This window comes from Pseudophryne corroboree, chromosome 12 (genome assembly GCF_028390025.1).
Source record: "Pseudophryne corroboree isolate aPseCor3 chromosome 12, aPseCor3.hap2, whole genome shotgun sequence".
Classification (NCBI taxonomy): Eukaryota; Metazoa; Chordata; class Amphibia; order Anura; family Myobatrachidae; genus Pseudophryne; species Pseudophryne corroboree.
The window spans coordinates 159,008,417-159,031,489 of record NC_086455.1 but is presented as its reverse complement, the minus strand read 5'-3'; the positions used below and the strand labels follow the sequence as shown (position 1 = coordinate 159,031,489).

The 23,073-nt window shown below is 50.1% G+C and overlaps 1 protein-coding gene across 6 annotated transcripts in view; it reads left to right on the top strand.

Moving 5' to 3' along the window:
• The first annotated feature begins 673 nt into the window (after positions 1-673).
• CIPC (CLOCK interacting pacemaker) overlaps positions 674-23,073 on the top strand; it is a 104,114-nt gene continuing 81,714 nt past the window's right edge. For 4 of the 6 annotated variants that reach the window (XM_063948271.1, XM_063948270.1, XM_063948269.1 and 1 more), the window contains exon 1: positions 14,633-14,850. The gene's annotated coding sequence lies outside the window, so the exon portion shown is untranslated. Of the gene's footprint in view, positions 761-14,632; positions 14,851-23,073 lie in introns of those variants that run through there. The other 2 variants (XM_063948275.1, XM_063948268.1) reach the window with 2 other exon arrangements.

Below are 23,073 nucleotides of genomic sequence, written 5' to 3'. Positions count from 1 at the left end.
ATCAGCTTGATCATGTCTCTCACACTGCCTGGGGAAATGTAGACACTATGGATTGAAACCCAGTGTGCTTTGCCTGGTAAAAACCTTGTATTTTTGTTAGTGAGTTAGAAAGCATCCTGTGTTTAGTTAGTGCCAGCCGGCAAGGTATTTTGCGGCAGATGTATTAACCTGGAGAAGGCATAGGGAAGTGATAAACCAGTGATAAGTGCAAGGTGATAAACGCAACAGCTAATCAGCTAATATATGCAAATTGACAGTTAGGAGCTGATTGGCTGGCGTGTTTATCACTTTGCACTTATCACTGGTTTATCACTTCCCTAAGCGGTCTCCAGGTTAATACATCTGTCCCTTTATTTTTCATGTTTCTTTCTGTTTTTCTGCACAACTAAACTGGCTGAGGCCAGTTGCACCAAACCAACCGACTTTTGCTATCTCTCAGCTGCTACATCCTGCCGGATGGGGGCAGAAGCTCACCTTGGGCGAGGTCCAAATTCGCTTGGCCTGACTGGCACAGCGACCGGTACTTCTGCTGGTGGCAGTTACCGTGTTGATTTACCACACGCGCTGAGGTAATCAGTAAGGTGTCACAGGTAGTGTTCTCAGATTGACTTATCTGGAGAATCGCAGCGCTCGGAGTCATGACAATAGCGGTTCTCATTACGGGTGCAGACAACTGGCAAGCAGATTTTATCTGCAGACATTCATCCCAGGCAATGGTCTCTTCGCCTAGGAGAATTTCCTCAGCTGGTGGAGAGGTGGGGTAAGTCTGATACTGACATAGAGATGTGTCCTCATATATCTATGCTGCAGTCACGCCAAACACCAAGAAGTGTCGGCCTCCAGCATCAGGCCGTCTTTCTTGCATCTTAATCGACGCAATGCAACCAGGACACGAGGAGACTGTGCTGACTCATTTGATATATGACACTTGTATATCTGTGTGCGACTGAGTCTCTGAATCTGTATACGAAGTGCTACAATGTAGCAGCCACAGCTTTATTCTGTTCTGCTCCGTATACAGACTCCATCGCACACAATGGGTTTTATTCATATTTGTAAGGAGATAGACACCTCCTGTTTGTATTTGCGAGGATCCGAGTGCTGCGTCTGAGGCAGGGCTCGACAAAACCCAGTGGCCAGGTCGCCATGGGGACCAGATTTTGCTGCCTGGTGAATAGGGCTCCACCGACCATTATGCCGTGTACACGGAGAGGAGGAAACCGGGCTGCCATGAAAACAGCGCTGGGCGGCATTTCAAATGTGGTGCCGGCTGCCAGCCAATCAGGAGCTCGTGAACTGGCAGCCAATCAAGAGCGGTGGCTCTTGACTGGCTGCGGGAACGTGAGATCCGATTGGTTCTCAAATGGGCGCCACATGTAAAATGTACACTGTCCTGCTCCCAGCTGCACACCGCTCTGCCCAGCTGTGCCCATCCCATCTATACCCTGCTGCCCAATCGCAGCCATGCTGTCCCACGTTCCTGCTGCTGGGCCCCCACCTGGAAGATGTTCCAGCCTGCCCGGGTGGGAGCCGCTCTTTCCTGCATCTCCCCTGTGAATTGGCTGCTTTTATCATTCAGGGTGGCTCCTGCTGCCCGCTTACTGCAGCCTCCATAGTGAGGGACCTTTATAAGATGTCCTCTCTGTAAAGTGCTGTGAAATATGGGGGTTATTCAGAGTTGATCGCAGTCTTTGCTAAATTAGCAAAAACTGTGATAGTTCTACTCACATGCTGGGGGCCGGCCAGCATGTGTGGCGCCACCTCGCAATGTGATCGCAAAAACCTCAAATAGGGGTTAACCCCTGCCTACGCAGCATGACTGCGTACGCAGGCTGTCTGGCGCCATGTTTCTCATTGGGCAGCCCTGAAAACGGCCATGGCATGCCTGCATTTCCTGCTCTCTCCCCCCCCCCCCCCCCCCCCCCAACAACGCTGCGTCGCCACCCCCAGATGCCTGTCAATCATGATGCGAACGTATCCTTCCTGGGTGCGATCACATCAAGATAGCCTATGCACTGCGTCTGCTGTGCGTGCGCAGAGGGCAAAGACACGGCGAGAGCATGTAAACGCCATCAAAAGCACCGCAATTCGCCCCATCGCAGCCCAATCTCACCGTGGATTTGTGTACGCAGTGTAATAAGATTGATCCCATAGTGTGTGCTGGATCGTCAACTAGATCCTCTAGTGAGCTGAATCTAGCTGCCTCCACTGTTTTGTCTGCACCCGGCTGCTTCAATTTCTCAAGACACCCTTCCTCTAGTGTTATTGACATGGTAGGGTTATTTGGGGTCTATTTACTAAGCCTTTAATGGAGATAAAGTAGACGGAGATGAAGCACCAGCCAATAAACTCCTGTCATTTTTAAAACCCAGGCTGTGACATGGCAGTCAGATGCTGATTGACTGGTACTTAATCTCCGTCCACTTTATCTCCATCCAGGGCTTAGAAAATTGACCCCTCAGTGCAGAGCCGGCCTTAGGCATAGGCAAACTAGGCAAATGCCTAGGGCATTTGGTATGCTTAGGGGCACCAGCAGCTTCTGCTGATTACAATGATATGCAGCATGCCTATATTCTGTATGTGACTGCGGCTGTATCTGCATACGAAATGCTACGTTGCAGTGTATTCCTGGAAACCACTGTAATGTAGCATTTCGTATGCAGATACAGCCACAGTCGCACACAGAATATAGGCATGCTGCATATCATTTTAATCAGCAGAAGCTGCTTGTGCATCCTAGCCACATATTAATGCAAATATGATGCATTTTCATAAACAAAAGGCGCCTGACGTTAGCAGAGCTGTCAGCTGACTAATGCCAGGCATCTCCTGCAGAACTAGCGGTGGTGCTAGGGGGCACCAGCCAAAATCTTGCCTAGGGCATCATATTGGTTAGGGCCGGCTCTGCCTCAGTGTCTTCTCCAGTTTCTCCTTGAGGTGGGAATCTGTACTGTGTTGCATACTATGAATTTGGGTCATAATGCTTGGCATAAAATTGATTTAGATCCTGCTATGTTGTATAATATGAATTGGGGCACTACTGCATTACATAATTTGAAGTGGAGGGCAGGTGTGGGCATGTAGGAGAATCTGATGACCATTGAGGAGACATGTGTGGTGGTCTGGTGGCATGTAAGGAGGTTGTGGGGCAATAAAGGGACACGTGGTCTATACAAGTGTTCTTACATTTTGATAGCAGATGATGGTCTGGCTCCTAAACTTTTGAGATGGCCCCTAGGTTTTACAAGAATGTGTCAAGCCCTGGTTAATACAGCCACTGACTTTAATGTCATGGCTGTTGAGCAAATGCTCCTAGAAAGTGGCTGTCTGAGAAGGTGTTCAGTTCATTTAAGAAAAAATTATTTCACAGAAAGGGTAGTGGATAAGTGGAATAGCCTCCCATCAGAGGTGGTAGAGGCTCAGACTGTGGAGCAGTTTAAACATGCTTGGGATAGGCATGTGAATATCCTTACAAGGAATTAAGGTTCAAAGAGGGTTGCGATTACCTAAAGGATAAAAAAAAATAAGATTTTACTTACCGATAAATCTATTTCTCGGAGTCCGTAGTGGATGCTGGGGTTCCTGAAAGGACCATGGGGAATAGCGGCTCCGCAGGAGACAGGGCACAAAAAGTAAAGCTTTTCCGATCAGGTGGTGTGCACTGGCTCCTCCCCCTATGACCCTCCTCCAGACTCCAGTTAGGTACTGTGCCCGGACGAGCGTACACAATAAGGGAGGATTTTGAATCCCGGGTAAGACTCATACCAGCCACACCAATCACACCGTACAACTTGTGATCTAAACCCAGTTAACAGTATGATAACAGCGGAGCCTCTGAAAGATGGCTTCCTTTAACAATAACCCGAATTAGTTAACAATAACTATGTACAACTTATGCAGATAATCCGCACTTGGGATGGGCGCCCAGCATCCACTACGGACTCCGAGAAATAGATTTATCGGTAAGTAAAATCTTATTTTCTCTATCGTCCTAGTGGATGCTGGGGTTCCTGAAAGGACCATGGGGATTATACCAAAGCTCCCAAACGGGCGGGAGAGTGCGGATGACTCTGCAGCACCGAATGAGAGAACTCCAGGTCCTCCTTAGCCAGAGTATCAAATTTGTAAAATTTTACAAACGTGTTCTCCCCTGACCACGTAGCTGCTCGGCAAAGTTGTAATGCCGAGACCCCTCGGGCAGCCGCCCAAGATGAGCCCACCTTCCTTGTGGAGTGGGCCTTTACAGATTTAGGCTGTGGCAAGCCTGCCACAGAATGTGCAAGTTGGATTGTGCTACAGATCCAACGAGCAATCGTCTGCTTAGACGCAGGAGCACCCATCTTGTTGGGTGCATACAATATAAACAACGAGTCAGATTTTCTGACTCCAGCTGTCCTTGCAATATATATTTTTAATGCTCTGACAACGTCCAGTAACTTGGAGTCCTCCAAGTCACTTGTAGCCGCAGGCACTACAATAGGCTGGTTCAGATGAAATGCTGACACCACCTTAGGGAGAAAATGCGGACGAGTTCGCAGTTCTGCCCTGTCCGAATGGAAAATCAGATATGGGCTTTTGTAAGATAAAGCTGCCAATTCTGACACTCTCCTGGCAGAAGCCAGGGCTAGAAGCATGGTCACTTTCCATGTGAGATATTTCAAATCCACCTTTTTTAGTGGTTCAAACCAATGAGATTTTAGGAAGTCCAAAACCACATTTAGATCCCACGGTGCCACTGGAGGCACCACAGGAGGCTGTATATGCAGCACTCCCTTAACAAAGGTCTGGACTTCAGGGACTGAAGCCAATTCTTTTTGAAAGAAAATCGACAGGGCCGAAATTTGAACCTTAATAGATCCCAATTTGAGACCCATTGACAATCCTGATTGCAGGAAATGTAGGAATCGACCCAGTTGAAATTCCTCCGTCGGAGCACTCCGATCTTCGCACCACGCAACATATTTTCGCCAAATTCGGTGATAATGTTGCACGGTTACTTCCTTCCTTGCTTTAATCAAAGTAGGAATGACTTCTTCCGGCATGCCTCTTTCCTTTAGGATCCGGCGTTCAACCGCCATGCCGTCAAACGCAGCCGCGGTAAGTCTTGAAACAGACAGGGACCCTGCTGAAGCAAGTCCCTCCTTAGAGGTAGAGGCCACGGATCTTCCGTGATCATCTCTTGAAGTTCCGGGTACCAAGTCCTCCTTGGCCAATCCGGAACCACTAGTATCGTTCTTACGCCTCTTTGCCGTATAATTCTCAATACTTTTGGTATGAGAGGCAGAGGAGGAAACACATACACCGACTGGTACACCCAAGGCGTTACCAGCGCGTCCACAGCTATTGCCTGCGGATCTCTTGACCTGGCGCAATACCTGTCCAGTTTTTTGTTGAGGCGAGACGCCATCATGTCCACCATTGGTCTTTCCCAACGGGTTACCAGCATGTGGAAGACTTCTGGATGAAGTCCCCACTCTCCCGGGTGAAGATCGTGTCTGCTGAGGAAGTCTGCTTCCCAGTTGTCCACTCCCGGGATGAACACTGCTGACAGTGCTATCACATGATTCTCTGCCCAGCGAAGAATCCTTGCAGCTTCTGCCATTGCCCTCCTGCTTCTTGTGCCGCCCTGTCTGTTCACATGGGCGACTGCCGTGATGTTGTCCGACTGGATCAATACCGGTTTTCCCTGAAGCAGAGGTTCTGCCTGGTTTAGAGCATTGTATATTGCTCTTAGTTCCAGAATGTTTATGTGAAGAGACGTTTCCAGGCTCGTCCATACTCCCTGGAAGTTTCTTCCTTGTGTGACTGCTCCCCAGCCTCTCAGGCTGGCGTCCGTGGTCACCAGGATCCAATCCTGTATGCCGAATCTGCGGCCCTCCAATAGATGAGCACTCTGCAACCACCACAGAAGAGACACCCTTGTCCTTGGAGACAGGGTTATCCGTAGGTGCATCTGAAGATGCGACCCTGACCATTTGTCCAACAGATCCCTTTGGAAAATTCTTGCGTGGAATCTGCCGAATGGAATCGCTTCGTAAGAAGCCACCATTTTTCCCAGGACTCTTGTGCATTGATGTACAGACACCTTTCCTGGTTTTAGGAGGTTCCTGACAAGCTCGGATAACTCCTTGGCTTTTTCCTCCGGGAGAAAAACCTTTTTCTGAACCGTGTCCAGAATCATCCCTAGGAACAGCAGACGAGTTGTCGGCATTAACTGGGATTTTGGAATATTCAGAATCCACCCGTGCTGTTTTAGCACTTCTTGAGACAGTGCTAATCCCATCTCTAGCTGTTCTCTGGACCTCGCCCTTATTAGGAGATCGTCCAAGTATGGGATAATTAATACGCCTTTTCTTCGAAGAAGAATCATCATCTCGGCCATTACCTTTGTAAAGATCCGAGGTGCCGTGGACAATCCGAACGGCAGCGTCTGAAACTGATAGTGACAGTTTTGTACAACGAACCTGAGGTACCCCTGGTGTGAGGGGTAAATTGGAACGTGGAGATACGCATCCTTGATGTCCAAGGATACCATAAAGTTCCCCTCTTCCAGGTTCGCTATCACTGCTCTGAGTGACTCCATTTTGAACTTGAACTTCTTTATGTACAGGTTCAAGGACTTCAGATTTAGAATAGGCCTTACCGAGCCATCCGGCTTCGGTACCACAAAAAGAGTGGAATAATACCCCTTCCCTTGTTGCAGAAGAGGTACCTTGACTATCACCTGCTGAGAGTACAGCTTGTGAATGGCTTCCAACACCGTCTCCCTTTCGGAGGGGGACGTTGGTAAAGCAGACCTCAGGAAACGGCGAGGTGGATCTGTCTCTAATTCCAACCTGTATCCCTGAGATATTATCTGCAGGATCCAGGGATCTACTTGCGAGTGAGCCCACTGCGCGCTGTAATTTTTGAGACGACCGCCCACCGTCCCCGAGTCCGCTTGAGAAGCCCCAGCGTCATGCTGAGGCTTTTGTAGAAGCCGGGGAGGGCTTCTGATCCTGGGAAGGAGCTGCGTGTTGCTGTCTCTTCCCTCGACCTTTGCCTCGTGGCAAATATGAATAGCCCTTTGCTCTCTTATTTTTAAAGGAACGAAAGGGCTGCGGTTGAAAAGTCGGTGCCTTTTTCTGTTGGGGAGTGACTTGAGGTAGAAAGGTGGATTTCCCGGCTGTAGCCGTGGCCACCAAATCTGATAGACCGACTCCAAATAACTCCTCCCCCTTATACGGCAAAACTTCCATATGCCGTTTTGAATCCGCATCGCCTGTCCACTGTCGCGTCCATAAAGCTCTTCTGGCCGAAATGGACATAGCACTTACCCGTGATGCCAGTGTGCATATATCCCTCTGTGCATCACGCATATAAAGAAATGCATCCTTTATTTGTTCTAACGACAGTAGAATATTGTCCCTGTCCAGGGTATCAATATTTTCAATCAGGGATTCTGACCAAACTACCCCCGCACTGCCCATCCAGGCAGTTGCTACAGCTGGTCGTAGTATAACACCTGCATGTGTGTATATACTTTTTTGGATATTTTCCATCCTCCTATCTGATGGATCTTTAAGTGCGGCCGTCTCAGGAGAGGGTAACGCCACTTGTTTAGATAAGCGTGTTAGCGCCTTGTCCACCCTAGGAGGTGTTTCCCAGCGCTCCCTAACCTCTGGCGGGAAAGGGTATAATGCCAATAATTTCTTTGAAATTATCAGCTTTTTATCAGGGGCAACCCACGCTTCATTACACACGTCATTTAGTTCTTCTGATTCAGGAAAAACTATAGGTAGTTTTTTCATACCCCACATAATACCCTGTTTAGTGGTACCTGTAGTATCAGCTAAATGTAACGCCTCCTTCATTGCCAAAATCATATAACGTGTGGCCCTACTGGAAAATACGGTTGATTCGTCACCGTCACCACTGGAGTCATCGCCTGTGTCTGGGTCTGTGTCGACCGACTGAGGCAAAGGGCGTTTCACAGCCCCTGACGGTGTTTGAGTCGCCTGGACAGGCACTAATTGATTGTCCGGCCGTCTCATGTCGTCAAACGACTGCTTTAGCGTGTTGACACTATCCCGTAGTTCCATAAATAAAGGCATCCATTCTGGTGTCGACCCCCTAGGAGGTGACATCCCCATATTTGGCAATTGCTCCGCCTCCACACCAATATCGTCCTCATACATGTCGACACACACGTACCGACACACAGCAGACACACAGGGAATGCTCCTAATGAAGACAGGACCCACTAGCCCTTTGGGGAGACAGAGGGAGAGTTTGCCAGCACACACCAAAAGCGCTATATATATATCAGGGATAGCCTTATAATAAGTGCTCCCCTATAGCTGCTTTGTTATATAAAAATATCGCCATAAATTTGCCCCCCCTCTCTGTTTTACCCTGTTTCTGTAGTGCAGTGCAGGGGAGAGACCTGGGAGCCGTCCTGACCAGCGGAGCTGTGAGAGGAAATGGCGCCGTGTGCTGAGGAGATAGGCCCCGCCCCTTTTCCGGCGGGCTCGTCTCCCGCTATTTTGAGAAATCAGGCAGGGGTTAAATATCTCCATATAGCCTCTAGGGCTATATGTGAGGTATTTTTAGCCTTTATAGGTACTCATTTTTCCTCCCAGGGCGCCCCCCTCCCAGCGCCCTGCACCCTCAGTGACTGCCGTGTGAAGTGTGCTGAGAGGAAAATGGCGCACAGCTGCAGTGCTGTGCGCTACCTTTAGAAGACTGCAGGAGTCTTCAGCCGCCGATTCTGGACCTCTTCTGTCTTCAGCATCTGCAAGGGGGCCGGCGGCGCGGCTCCGGTGACCATCCAGGCTGTACCTGTGATCGTCCCTCTGGAGCTTGATGTCCAGTAGCCAAGAAGCCAATCCATCCTGCACGCAGGTGAGTTGACTCCTTCTCCCCTCAGTCCCTCGCTGCAGTGATCCTGTTGCCAGCAGGAATCACTGTAACATAAAAAACCTAGCTAAACTTTCTCTAAGCAGCTCTTTAGGAGAGCCACCTAGATTGCACCCTTCTCGGCCGGGCACAAAAATCTAACTGGAGTCTGGAGGAGGGTCATAGGGGGAGGAGCCAGTGCACACCACCTGATCGGAAAAGCTTTACTTTTTGTGCCCTGTCTCCTGCGGAGCCGCTATTCCCCATGGTCCTTTCAGGAACCCCAGCATCCACTAGGACGATAGAGAAATGGGCAGACTAGATGGGCCAAGTGGTTCTTATCTGCAGTCAAATTCTATGTAAGGCCAGGAAACTGGTTTCGGACAGGCATTACCGTATTACAGTATAGACATATCTCATTGTATTATATGCAGGGGTTTCCACTTCGTTCTTCAGGTTGTCCAGTTTGCTAATGCTCATACGGGAGGTTCTGGATGAGATGTTCAACTTCACTTTTCATTCAGACAGAGCTGCAGTATTTCAGGACGTACCTCATAAAGACTACATTTGTCCCTACATTGGGATCTTCATCTGAAGTTGAATGCCTCACTGTGAGCAGCTAGTAGATATGGTGACATTTAAGTTCCTCAACTGGAAGACAATTTTACTTGTGGCTACTTCAATTGCTAGTTTGTGGGCTGGTTGCTCTATCCAGTTACACACCCTCCTGCACCTACCTCACACTGACTGACCACTGGGCGGTACATACCCTCCTGCACCCACCTCACACTGACCCACTGGGGGCTACACACCCTCCTGCACCTACCTCACACTGACTGACCACTGGGCGACTACATAGCCACCTTCACCTACCTCACACTGACTGACCACTGTGCAGCTACATACCCTCCTGCACCTACCTCACACTGACTGACCACTGGGCGGTACATTCCCTCCTGCACCTACCTCACACTGACTGACCACTGGGCGGTACATAACCTCCTGCACCTACCTCAAACTGACTGACCACTGGGTGGTACATACCCTCCTGCACCTACCTCACACTGACTGACCACTGGGCGGTACATACCCTCCTGCACCTACCTCACACTGACTGACCACTGTGCAGCTACATACCCTCCTGCACCTACCTCACACTGACTGACCACTGTGCAGCTACATACCCTCCTGCACCTACCTCACACTGAATGACCACTGTGCAGCTACATACCCCCCTGCACCTACCTCACACTGACAACTCGGCGGCTACATACCCTCCTTCACCTACCTCACACTGACTGACCACTGTCCACTACATACCCTCCTGCACCTACCTCACACTGACTGACCACTGGGCGGTACATACCTTCCTGCACCTACCTCACACTGACTGACCACTGTGCTGCTACATACCCTCCTGCACCTACCTCACACTGACTGACCACTGTGCGGCTACATACCCTCCTGCACCTACCTCACACTGACTGACCACTGTGCGGCTACATACCCTCCTGCACCTACCTCACACTGACTGACCACTGGGCGGTATATACCCTCCTGCACCTACCTCACACTGACTGACCACTGTGCAGCTACATACCCTCCTGCACCTACCTCACACTGACTGACCACTGTGCAGCTACATACCCTTCTGCACCTACCTCACACTGAATGACCACTGTGCAGCTACATACCCCCCTGCACCTACCTCACACTGACAACTCGGTGGCTACATACCCTCCTTTACCTACCTCACACTGACTGACCACTGTCCACTACATACCCTCCTGCACCTACCTCACACTGACTGACCACTGGGCGGCTACATATCCTCCTGCACCTACCTCACACTGACTGACCACTGTGCGGCTACATACCCTCCTGCACCTGCCTCACACTGACTGACCACTGTGCGGCTACATACCCTCCTGCACCTACCTCACACTGACTGACCACTGGGCGGTATATACCCTCCTGCACCTACCTCACACTGACTGACCACTGTGCAGCTACATACCCTCCTGCACCTACCTCACACTGACTGACCACTGGGCGGTATATACCCTCCTGCACCTACCTCACACTGACTGACCACTGTGCAGCTACATACCCTCCTGCACCTACCTCACACTGACTGACCCCTGGGTGGTACATACCCTCCTGCACCTACCTCACACTGACTGACCACTGGGCGGCTACATACCTTCCTGCACCTACCTCACACTGACTGACCACTGTGCGGCTACATACCCTCCTGCACCTGCCTCACACTGACTGACCACTGTGCGGCTACATACCCTCCTGCACCTACCTCACACTGACTGACCACTGGGCGGTATATACCCTCCTGCACCTACCTCACACTGACTGACCACTGTGCAGCTACATACCCTCCTGCACCTACCTCACACTGACTGACCACTGGGCGGTATATACCCTCCTGCACCTACCTCACACTGACTGACCACTGTGCAGCTACATACCCTCCTGCACCTACCTCACACTGACTGACCCCTGGGTGGTACATACCCTCCTGCACCTACCTCACACTGACTGACCACTGGGCGGCTACATACCTTCCTGCACCTACCTCACACTGACTGACCACTGGGCGTTATATACCCTCCTGCACCTACCTCACACTGACTGACCACTGTGCGGCTACATACCCTCCTGCACCTACCTCACACTGACTGACCACTGGGCGGTACATACCCTCCTGCACCTACCTCACACTGACTGACCACTGGGCAGCTACATACCCTCCTGCACCTACCTCACACTGACTGACCACTGGGCGGTACTAACCCTCCTGCACCTACCTCACACTGACTGACCACTGGGCAGCTACATACCCTCCTGCACCTACCTCACACTGACTGACCACTGGGCGGTATATACCCTCCTGCACCTACCTCACACTGACTGACCACTGGGCGGTACATACCCTCCTGCACCTACCTCACACTGACTGACCACTGTGCAGCTACATACCCTCCTGCACCTACCTCACACTGACTGACCCCTGGGTGGTACATACTCTCCTGCACCTACCTCACACTGACTGACCACTGGGCGGCTACATACCCTCCTGCACCTACCTCACACTGACTGACCACCACTGGGCGGTATATACCCTCCTGCACCTACCTCACACTGACTGACCACTGGGCGGTATATAACCTCCTGCACCTACCTCACACTGACTGACCACTGTGCGGCTACATACCCTCCTGCACCTACCTCACACTGACTGACCACTGGGGGTTTACCAATCCTCCTGCACCTACCTCACACTGACTGACCACTGTGCAGCTACATACCCTCCTGCACCTACATCACACTGACTGACCATTGGAGGGCTACACACCCTCCTGCACCTACCCATACTTGCCTACCTGACCCTCTCCATGAGGGAGAAAATGCTCTGTTCCTGGACTTTCCTGGTAATGTATGATTGTAATTCACCTGTGGTGAGCTAGTTAATTGATAAGAAAGGTGTTTCACCACAGGTGATGGCAATCATACATTACCAGGAAAGTCCAGGAACAGAGTATTTTCTCCCTCATGGAGAGGGTCAGGTAGGCAAGTATGCACCTACCTCACACTGACTGACCACTGGGCGGTACATACCCTCCTGCACCTACCTCACACTGACTGACCACTGTGCAGCTACATACCCTCCTGCACCTACCTCACACTGACTGACCCCTGGGTGGTACATACCCTCCTGCACCTACCTCACACTGACTGACCACTGGGCAGCTACATACCCTCCTGCACCTACCTCACACTGACTGACCACTGGGCGGTATATACCCTCCTGCACCTACCTCACACTGACTGACCACTGGGTGGTATATAACCTCCTGCACCTACCTCACACTGACTGACCACTGGGTGGTACATACCCTCCTGCACCTACCTCACACTGACTGACCACTGGGGGCTACACATCCTCCTGCACCTACCTCACACTGACTGACCACTGGGCGGTACATACCCTCCTGCACCTACCTCACACTGACTGACCACTGTGCAGCTACATACCCTCCTGCACCTACCTCACACTGACTGACCACTGGGCGGCTGCATACCCTCCTGCACCTACCTCACACTGACTGACCACTGGGCGGTATATACCCTCCTGCACCTACCTCACACTGACTGACCACTGGGCGGTATATAACCTCCTGCACCTACCTCACACTGACTGACCACTGTGCGGCTACATACCCTCCTGCACCTACCTCACACTGACTGACCACTGGGGGCTACACATCCTCCTGCACCTACCTCACACTGACTGACCACTGGGTGGTACATACCCTCCTGCACCTACCTCACACTGACTGACCACTGTGCAGCTACATTCCCTCCTGCACCTACCTCACACTGACTGACCACTGTGCAGCTACATACCCTCCTGCACCTACCTCACACTGACTGACCACTGGGCAGTACATACCCTCCTACACCTACCTCACACTGACTGACCACTGGGCGGTACACACCCTCCTGCACCTACCTCACACTGACTGACCACTGGGCGGTACATAACCTCCTGCACCTACCTCACACTGACTGACCACTGGGCGGTACATTCCCTCCTGCACCTACCTCACACTGACTGACCACTGTGCAGCTACATACCCTCCTGCACCTACCTCACACTGACTGACCACTGTGCAGCTACATACCCTCCTGCACCTACCTCACTGACTGACCATTGGGCGGTACATACCCTCCTGCACCTACCTCACACTGACTGACTACTGGGCGGTACATACCCTCCTGCACCTACCTCACACTGACTGACCACTGGGCGGTACATACCCTCCTGCACCTACCTCACACTGACTGACCCCTGGGTGGTACATACCCTCCTGCACCTACCTCACACTGACTGACCACTGTGCAGCTACATACCCTCCTGCACCTACCTCACACTGACTGACCCCTGGGTGGTACATACCCTCCTGCACCTACCTCACACTGACTGACCACTGTGCAGCTACATACCCTCCTGCACCTACCTCACACTGACTGACCATTGGGGGGCTACACACCCTCCTGCATCTACCTCACACTGACTGACCACTGTGCAGCTACATACCCTCCTGCACCTACCTCACACTGACTGACCCCTGGGTGGTACATACCCTCCTGCACCTACCTCACACTGACTGACCACTGTGCAGCTACATACCCTCCTGCACCTACCTCACACTGACTGACCATTGGGGGGCTACACACCCTCCTGCATCTACCTCACACTGACTGACCACTGGGCGGTACATACCCTCCTGCACCTACCTCACACTGACTGACCATTGGGGGGCTACATACCCTCCTGCCCCTACCTCACACTGACTGACCACTGGGCGGTACATACCCTCCTGCACCTACCTCACACTGACTGACCATTGGGGGGCTACACACCCTCCTGCACCTACCTCACACTGACTGACCACTGGGCGGTACATACCCTCCTGCACCTACCTCACACTGACTGACCACTGGGCGGTACATACCCTCCTGCACCTACCTCACACTGACTGACCCCTGGGTGGTAACATACAGTTATACTACATAACATAGCTCCGTCCTGTATGTGGTTCCCGGCACATAACACACCTGTGAGGTGAAGCCGGGACACTCAACATGGCGGCGAGGAAAGGACGCTCCGGTTCCGGGGGGCGAAACGTTCTCCGTCAGCAACTGGTTGTCATAGCAACACCGTCACCGCGGCCTAGGAAGCCCCGTGAGCCTGACTGCTGAGGGGAGATCGAAGCCTGAGACCCGGGGGAGATCGGAGCCTGAGACCGGGAGGACAGCCGTGGCTTGCGACCGTGGCGGGGGGAGAGCCACAGACCGGGGGGAGAGCGGAGCCTGAGACCCGGGGGACAGCCAGAGTCTGAGACCCGGGGGACAGCCAGAGTCTGAGACACACCGCTGGGAGGAGGAACACAGGTATTATTTATTATTATTATTATTATTATTATTATTATTATTATTATTATTATTATACAGTGACTGTGCTATTATCACCGTTATGCGGGTAACGGAGAAGCGGGTGTCAGTGTTATATTACTGCTATTATCACCGTTATGCGGGTAACGGAGAAGCGGGTGTCACTGTTATATTACAGCTATTATCACAGTTATGCGGGTAACGGAGAAGCTGGTGTCAGTGTTATATTACTGCTATTATCACCGTTATGCGGGTAACAGAGAAGCGGGTGTCAGTGTTATATTACTGCTATTATCACCGTTATGCGGGTAACGGAGAAGCTGGTGTCAGTGTTATATTACTGCTATTATCACCGTTATGCGGGTAACGGAGAAGCGGGTGTCAGTGTTATATTACTGCTATTATCACCGTTATGCGGGTAACGGAGAAGCGGGCGTCAGTGTTATATTACAGCTATTATCACAGTTATGCGGGTAACGGAGAAGCGGGTGTCAGTGTTATATTACTGCTATTATCACCGTTATGCGGGTAACAGAGAAGCGGGTGTCAGTGTTATATTACAGCTATTATCACCGTTATGCGGGTAACGGAGAAGCGGGTGTCACTGTTATATTATAGCTATTATCACCGTTATGCGGGTAACGGAGAAGCGGGTGTCAGTGTTATATTACTGCTATTATCACCGTTATGCGGGTAACGGAGAAGCGGGTGTCACTGTTATATTACTGCTATTATCACCGTTATGCGGGTAACAGAGAAGCGGGTGTCAGTGTTATATTACAGCTATTATCACCGTTATGCGGGTAACGGAGAAGCGGGTGTCAGTGTTATATTATAGCTATTATCACCGTTATGCGGGTAACAGAAGCGGGTGTCAGTGTTATATTACTGCTATTATCACCGTTATGCGGGTAACGGAGAAGCGGGTGTCACTGTTATATTACTGCTATTATCACCGTTATGCGGGTAACGGAGAAGCGGGCGTCAGTGTTATATTACAGCTATTATCACAGTTATGCGGGTAACGGAGAAGCGGGTGTCAGTGTTATATTACTGCTATTATCACCGTTATGCGGGTAACAGAGAAGCGGGTGTCAGTGTTATATTACAGCTATTATCACCGTTATGCGGGTAACGGAGAAGCGGGTGTCACTGTTATATTATAGCTATTATCACCGTTATGCGGGTAACGGAGAAGCGGGTGTCAGTGTTATATTACTGCTATTATCACCGTTATGCGGGTAACGGAGAAGCGGGTGTCACTGTTATATTACTGCTATTATCACCGTTATGCGGGTAACAGAGAAGCGGGTGTCAGTGTTATATTACAGCTATTATCACCGTTATGCGGGTAACGGAGAAGCGGGTGTCAGTGTTATATTATAGCTATTATCACCGTTATGCGGGTAACAGAAGCGGGTGTCAGTGTTATATTACTGCTATTATCACCGTTATGCGGGTAACGGAGAAGCGGGTGTCACTGTTATATTACTGCTATTATCACAGTTATGCGGGTAACGGAGAAGCGGGTGTCACTGTTATATTACTGCTATTATCACCGTTATGCGGGTAACAGAGAAGCGGGTGTCAGTGTTATATTACTGCTATTATCACCGTTATGCGGGTAACGGAGAAGCGGGTGTCAGTGTTATATTACTGCTATTATCAACGTTATGCGGGTAACGGAGAAGCGGGCGTCAGTGTTATATTACAGCTATTATCACAGTTATGCGGGTAACGGAGAAGCGGGTGTCACTGGTATATTACTGCTATTATCACCGTTATGCGGGTAACAGAGAAGCGGGTGTCAGTGTTATATTACTGCTATTATCACCGTTATGCGGGTAACGGAGAAGCGGGTGTCAGTGTTATATTACTGCTATTATCACCGTTATGCGGGTAACGGAGAAGCGGGCGTCAGTGTTATATTACAGCTATTATCACAGTTATGCGGGTAACGGAGAAGCGGGTGTCAGTGTTATATTACTGCTATTATCACCGTTATGCGGGTAACGGAGAAGCGGGTGTCAGTGTTATATTACAGCTATTATCACCGTTATGCGGGTAACGGAGAAGCGGGTGTCAGTGTTATATTATAGCTATTATCACCGTTATGCGGGTAACAGAGAAGCGGGTGTCAGTGTTATATTACTGCTATTATCACCGTTATGCGGGTAACGGAGAAGCGGGTGTCACTGTTATATTACTGCTATTATCACAGTTATGCGGGTAACGGAGAAGCGGGTGTCAGTGTTATATTACTGCTATTATCACCGTTATGCGGGTAACGGAGAAGCGGGTGTCACTGTTATATTACTGCTATTATCACCGTTATGTGGGTAACAGAGAAGCGGGTGTCAGTGTTATATTACAGCTATTATCACCGTTATGCGGGTAACGGAGAAGCGGGTGTCAGTGTTATATTATAGCTATTATCACCGTTATGCGGGTAACGGAGAAGCGGGTGTCAGTGTTATATTATAGCTATTATCACCGTTATGCGGGTAACGGAGAAGCGGGTGTCAGTGTTATATTACTGCTATTATCACCGTTATGCGGGTAACGGAGAAGCGGGTGTCAGTGTTATATTACTGCTATTATCACCGTTATGCGGGTAACGGAGAAGCGGGTGTCAGTGTTATATTATAGCTATTATCACTGTTATGCGGGTGTCAGTGTTATATTACTGCTATTATCACCGTTATGCGGGTAACGGAGAAGCGGGTGTCAGTGTTATATTATAGCTATTATCACCGTTATGCGGGTAACGGAGAAGCGGGTGTCAGTGTTATATTACTGCTATTATCACAGTTATGCGGGTAACAGGGAGTAGCGGGCGTCACTGTTATATTACTGCTATTATCACAGTTATGCGGGTAACGGGAATAGCGGGCGTCAGTGTTATATTACTGCTGTTACCACAGTTATGCGGGTAACGGGGAATAGCGGGTGTCACTGTTATATTACTGCTGTTATCACAGTTATGCGGGTAACAGTGAGTAGTGGGCGTCACTGTTATACTACTGTTATTTTCTCTATCGTGGATGCTGGGGTTCCTGAAAGGACCATGGGGAATAGCGGCTCCGCAGGAGACAGGGCACAAAAGTAAAGCTTTCCGATCAGGTGGTGTGCACTGGCTCCTCCCCCTATGACCCTCCTCCAAGCCAGTTAGATTTTTGTGCCCGGCCGAGAAGGGTGCAATCTAGGTGGCTCTCCTAAAGAGCTGCTTAGAAAAGTTTAGCTTAGGTTTTTTATTTTACAGTGAGTCCTGCTGGCAACAGGATCACTGCAACGAGGGACTTAGGGGAGAAGAAGTGAACTCACCTGCGTGCAGGATGGATTGGCTTCTTGGCTACTGGACATCAGCTCCAGAGGGACGATCACAGGTACAGCCTGGATGGTCACCGGAGCCTTGCCGCCGGCCCCCTTGCAGATGCTGAAGTAAGAAGAGGTCCAGAATCGGCGGCAGAAGACTCCTCAGTCTTCTAAAGGTAGCGCACAGCACTGCAGCTGTGCGCCATTTTCCTCTCAGCACACTTCACACGGCAGTCACTGAGGGTGCAGGGCGCTGGGAGGGGGGCGCCCTGGGAGGCAAATTAATACCTATTTTGGCTAAAAATACCTCACATATAGCCTCCGGAGGCTATATGGAGATATTTAACCCCTGCCAGAATCCGTTAAGAGCGGGAGACGAGGCCGCCGAAAAAGGGGCGGGGCCTATCTCCTCAGCACACAGCGCCATTTTCCCTCACAGAAAGGCTGGAGGGAAGGCTCCCAGGCTCTCCCCTGCACTGCACTACAGAAACAGGGTTAAAACAGAGAGGGGGGGCACTAATTTGGCGTTAGAAATATATAAAAAAGATGCTATAAGGGAAAACACTTATATAAGGTTGTCCCTATATAATTATAGCGTTTTTGGTGTGTGCTGGTAAACTCTCCCTCTGTCTCTCCAAAGGGCTAGTGGGTCCTGTCCTCTATCAGAGCATTCCCTGTGTGTGTGCTGTGTGTCGGTACGTGTGTGTCGACATGTATGAGGACGATGTTGGTGAGGAGGCGGAGCAATTGCCTGTAATGGTGATGTCACTCTCTAGGGAGTCGACACCGGAATGGATGGCTTATTTAGGGAATTACGTGATAATGTCAACACGCTGCAAGGTCGGTTGACGACATGAGACGGCCGACAAACAATTAGTACCGGTCCAGACGTCTCAAAAACACCGTCAGGGGTTTTAAAACGCCCGTTTACTTTAGTCGGTCGACACAGACACAGACAGGGACACTGAATCCAGTGTCGACGGTGAATAAACAAACGTATTCCTTATTAGGGCCACACGTTAAAGGCAATGAAGGAGGTGTTACATATTTCTGATACTACAAGTACCACAAAAGAGGGTATTATGTGGGATGTGAAAAAACTACCGTAGTTTTTCCTGAATCAGATAAATTAAATAAAGTGTGTGATGATGCGTGGGTTCCCCCCGATAGAAAATTATGGGCGGTATACCCTTTCCCGCCAGAAGTTAGGGCGCGTTGGGAAACACCCCTTAGGGTGGATAAGGCGCTCACACGCTTATCAAAACAAGTGGCGGTACCGTCTATAGATAGGGCCGTCCTCAAGGACCAGCTGACAGGAGGCTGGAAAATATCATAAAAAGTATATACACACATACTGGTGTTATACTGCGACCAGCGATCGCCTCAGCCTGGATGTGCAGAGCTGGGGTGGCTTGGTCGGATTCCCTGACTAAAAATATTGATACCCTTGACAGGGACAGTATTTTATTGACTATAGAGCATTTAAAGGATGCATTTCTATATATGCGAGATGCACAGAGGGATATTTGCACTCTGGCATCAAGAGTAAATGCGATGTCCATATCTGCCAGAAGATGTTATGGACACGACAGTGGTCAGGTGATGCAGATTCCAAACGGCACAAAGGTGTATTGCCGTATAAAGGAAGAGGAGTTATTTGGGGTCGGTCCATCGGACCTGGTGGCCACGGCAACTGCTGGAAAATCCGCCGTTTTTACCCTAAGTCACATCTCTGCAGAAAAAGACACCGTCTTTTCAGCCTCAGTCCTTTCGTCCCTATAAGATCATATCTGCCCAGGGATAGAGGAAAGGGAAGAAGACTGCAGCAGGCAGCCCATTCCCAGGAACAGAAGCGTTCCACCGCTTCTGACAAGTTCTCAGCATGGCGCTGAGACCGTACAGGACCCCTGGATCCTACAAGTAGTATCCCAGGGGTACAGATTGGAATGTCGAGACGTTTCCCCTTCGCAGGCTCCTGAAGTCTGTTTTACCAAGGTCTCCCTCCGACAAGGAGGCAGTATGGGAAAAAAATTCACAAGCTGTATTCCCAGCAGGTGATTATTAAATTACCCCTCCTACTACAAGAAAAGGGGTATTATTCCACACTATATTGTGGTACTGAAGCCAGAAGGCTAGGTGAGACTTATTCTAAAAAATTTTTTGAACACTTACAAAGGTTCAAATCAAGATGGAGTCACTCAGAGCAGTGATAACGAACCAGGAAGAAGGGGACTATATAGTGTCCCGGGACATCAGGGATGCTTACCTCTATGTCCCAAATTTGCCCTTCTCACTAAGGGTACCTCAGGTTCGTGGTGCAGAACTGTCACTATCAGTTTCAGACGCTGCCGTTTGGATTGTCCACGGCACCCCGGGTCTTTACCAAGGTAATGGCCGAAATGATGATTCTTCTTCGAAGAAAAGGCGTCTTAATTATCCCTTACTTGGACGATCTCCTGATAAGGGCATAGTCCAGGGAACAGTTGGAGGTCGGAGTAGCACTATCTCGGATACTGCTACAACAGCACGGGTGGATTCTAAATATTCCAAAATCGCAGCTGATCCCGACGACACGTCTGCTGTGCCTAGGGATGATTCTGGACACAGTCCAGAAAAAGGTGTTTCTCCCGGAAGAGAAAGCCAGGGACTTATCCGAGCTAGTCAGGAACCTCCTAAAAACAGTGCATCATTGCACAAGGGTCCTGGTAAAAATGGTGGCTTCCTACGAAGCAATTCCATTCGGCAGATTTCACGCAAGAACTTTTCAGTGGGATCTGCTGGACAAATGGTCCGGATCGCATCTTCAGATGCATCAGCGGATAACCCTATATCCAAGGACAAGGGTGTCTCTCCTGTGGTGGTTATAGAGTGCTCATCTTCTAGAGGGCCGCAGATTCGGCATTCAGGATTGGATGCTGGTGACCACGGAGCCCAGCCCGAGAGGCTGGGGAGCAGTCACACAAGGAAAAAATTTCCAGGGAGTGTGATCAAGTCTGGAGACTTTTCTCCACATAAATATACTGGAGCTAAGGGTAAATTTATAATGCTCTAAGCTTAGCAAGACCTCTGCTTCAAGGTCAGCCGGTATTGATCCAGTGGGAAAACCATCACGGCAGTCGCCCACGTAAACAGACAGGGCGACACAAGAAGCAGGAGGGCAATGGCAAAAACTGCAAGGACTTTTCGCTGGGCGGAAAATCATGTGATAGCACTGTCAGCAGTGTTTCATCCCGGGAATGGAAACTGGGAAGCAGACTTCCTCAGCAGGCACGACCTCCACCCGGGAGAGTGGAAACTTCATCGGGAAGTTTTTTCCACATGATTGTAAACCGTTGGGAAATACCAAAGGTGGACATGATGGCGTCCCGTCTGAACAAAAAACGGGACAGGTATTGCGCCAGGTCAAGAGACCCTCAGGCAATAGCTGTGGACGTTCTGGTAACACCGTGGGTGTACCAGTCGGTGTATGTGTTCCCTCCTCTGCTTCTCATACCTAAGGTGCTGAGAATTATAAGACGTAGAGGAGTAAGAACTATACTCATGGCTCCGGATTGGCCAAGAAGGACTTGGTACCCGGAACTTCAAGAGATGCTTACAGAGGTCTTATGGCCTCTGCCGCTAAGAAGGGACTTGCTTCAGCAAGTACCATGTCTGTTCCAAGACTTACCGCAGCTGCGTTTGTCGGCATGGCGGTGGAAAGCCGGATCCTAAGGGAAAAAGGCATTCCGGAAGAGGTCATTCCTACCCTGGTCAAAGCCAGAAAGGAGGTGACCGCACAACATTATCACCACATGTGGCGAAAATATGTTGCGTGGTGTGAGGCCAGGAAGGCCCCACAAAGAAATTTCAACTCGGTCGTTTCCTGCATTTCCTGCAAACAGGAGTGTCTATGGGCCTCAAATTGGGGTCCATTAAGGTTCAAATTTCGGCCCTGTCGATTTTCTTCCAGAAAGAATTGGCTTCAGTTCCTGAAGTCCAGAAGTTTGTCAAGGGGGTATTGCATATACAACCCCCTTTTGTGCCTCCAGTGGCACTGTGGGATCTCAACGTAGTTCTGTGATTCCTCAATTCACATTGGTTTAAAACCAGTCAAATCTGTGGATTTGAAGCATCTCACATGAAAAGTGACCATGCTCTTGGCCCTGGCCTGGACCAGGCGAGTGTCAAATTGGTGGTTTTTTCTCAAAAAAGCCCATATCTGTTTGTCCATTCGGACAGGGCAGAGCTGCGGACTCGTCCCCAGTTCTCTCCCTAAGGTGGTGTCAGTGTTTCACCTGAACCAGCTTATTGTGGTGCCTTGCACCTACTAGGGACTTGGAGGACTCCAAGTTGCTAGATGTTGTCAGGGCCCTGAAAATATGTTCCAGGACGGCTGGAGTCAGGAAAACTGACTTGCTGTTATCCTGTATGCACCCAACAAACTGGGTGCTCTTGCTTCTAAGCAGACTATTGCTAGTTGGATGTGTAATACAATTCAGCTTGCACATTCTGTGGCAGGCCTGCCACAGCCAAAATATGTAAATGCCCATTCCACAAGGAAGGTGGGCTCATCTTGGGCGGCTGCCCGAGGGGTCTCGGCTTTACAACCTTGCCGAGCAGCTACTTGGTCAGGGGCAAACACGTTTGCTAAATTCTACAAATTTGATACCCTGGCTAAGGAGGACCTGGAGTTCTCTCATTCGGTGCTGCAGAGTCATTCGCACTCTCCCGCCCGTTTGGGAGCTTTGGTATAATCCCCATGGTCCTTTCAGGAACCCCAGCATCCACTAGGACGATAGAGAAAATAAGAATTTACTTACCGATAATTCTATTTCTCGGAGTCCGTAGTGGATGCTGGGCGCCCATCCCAAGTGCGGATTATCTGCAATACTTGTACATAGTTACAAAAATCTGGTTATTATTGTTGTG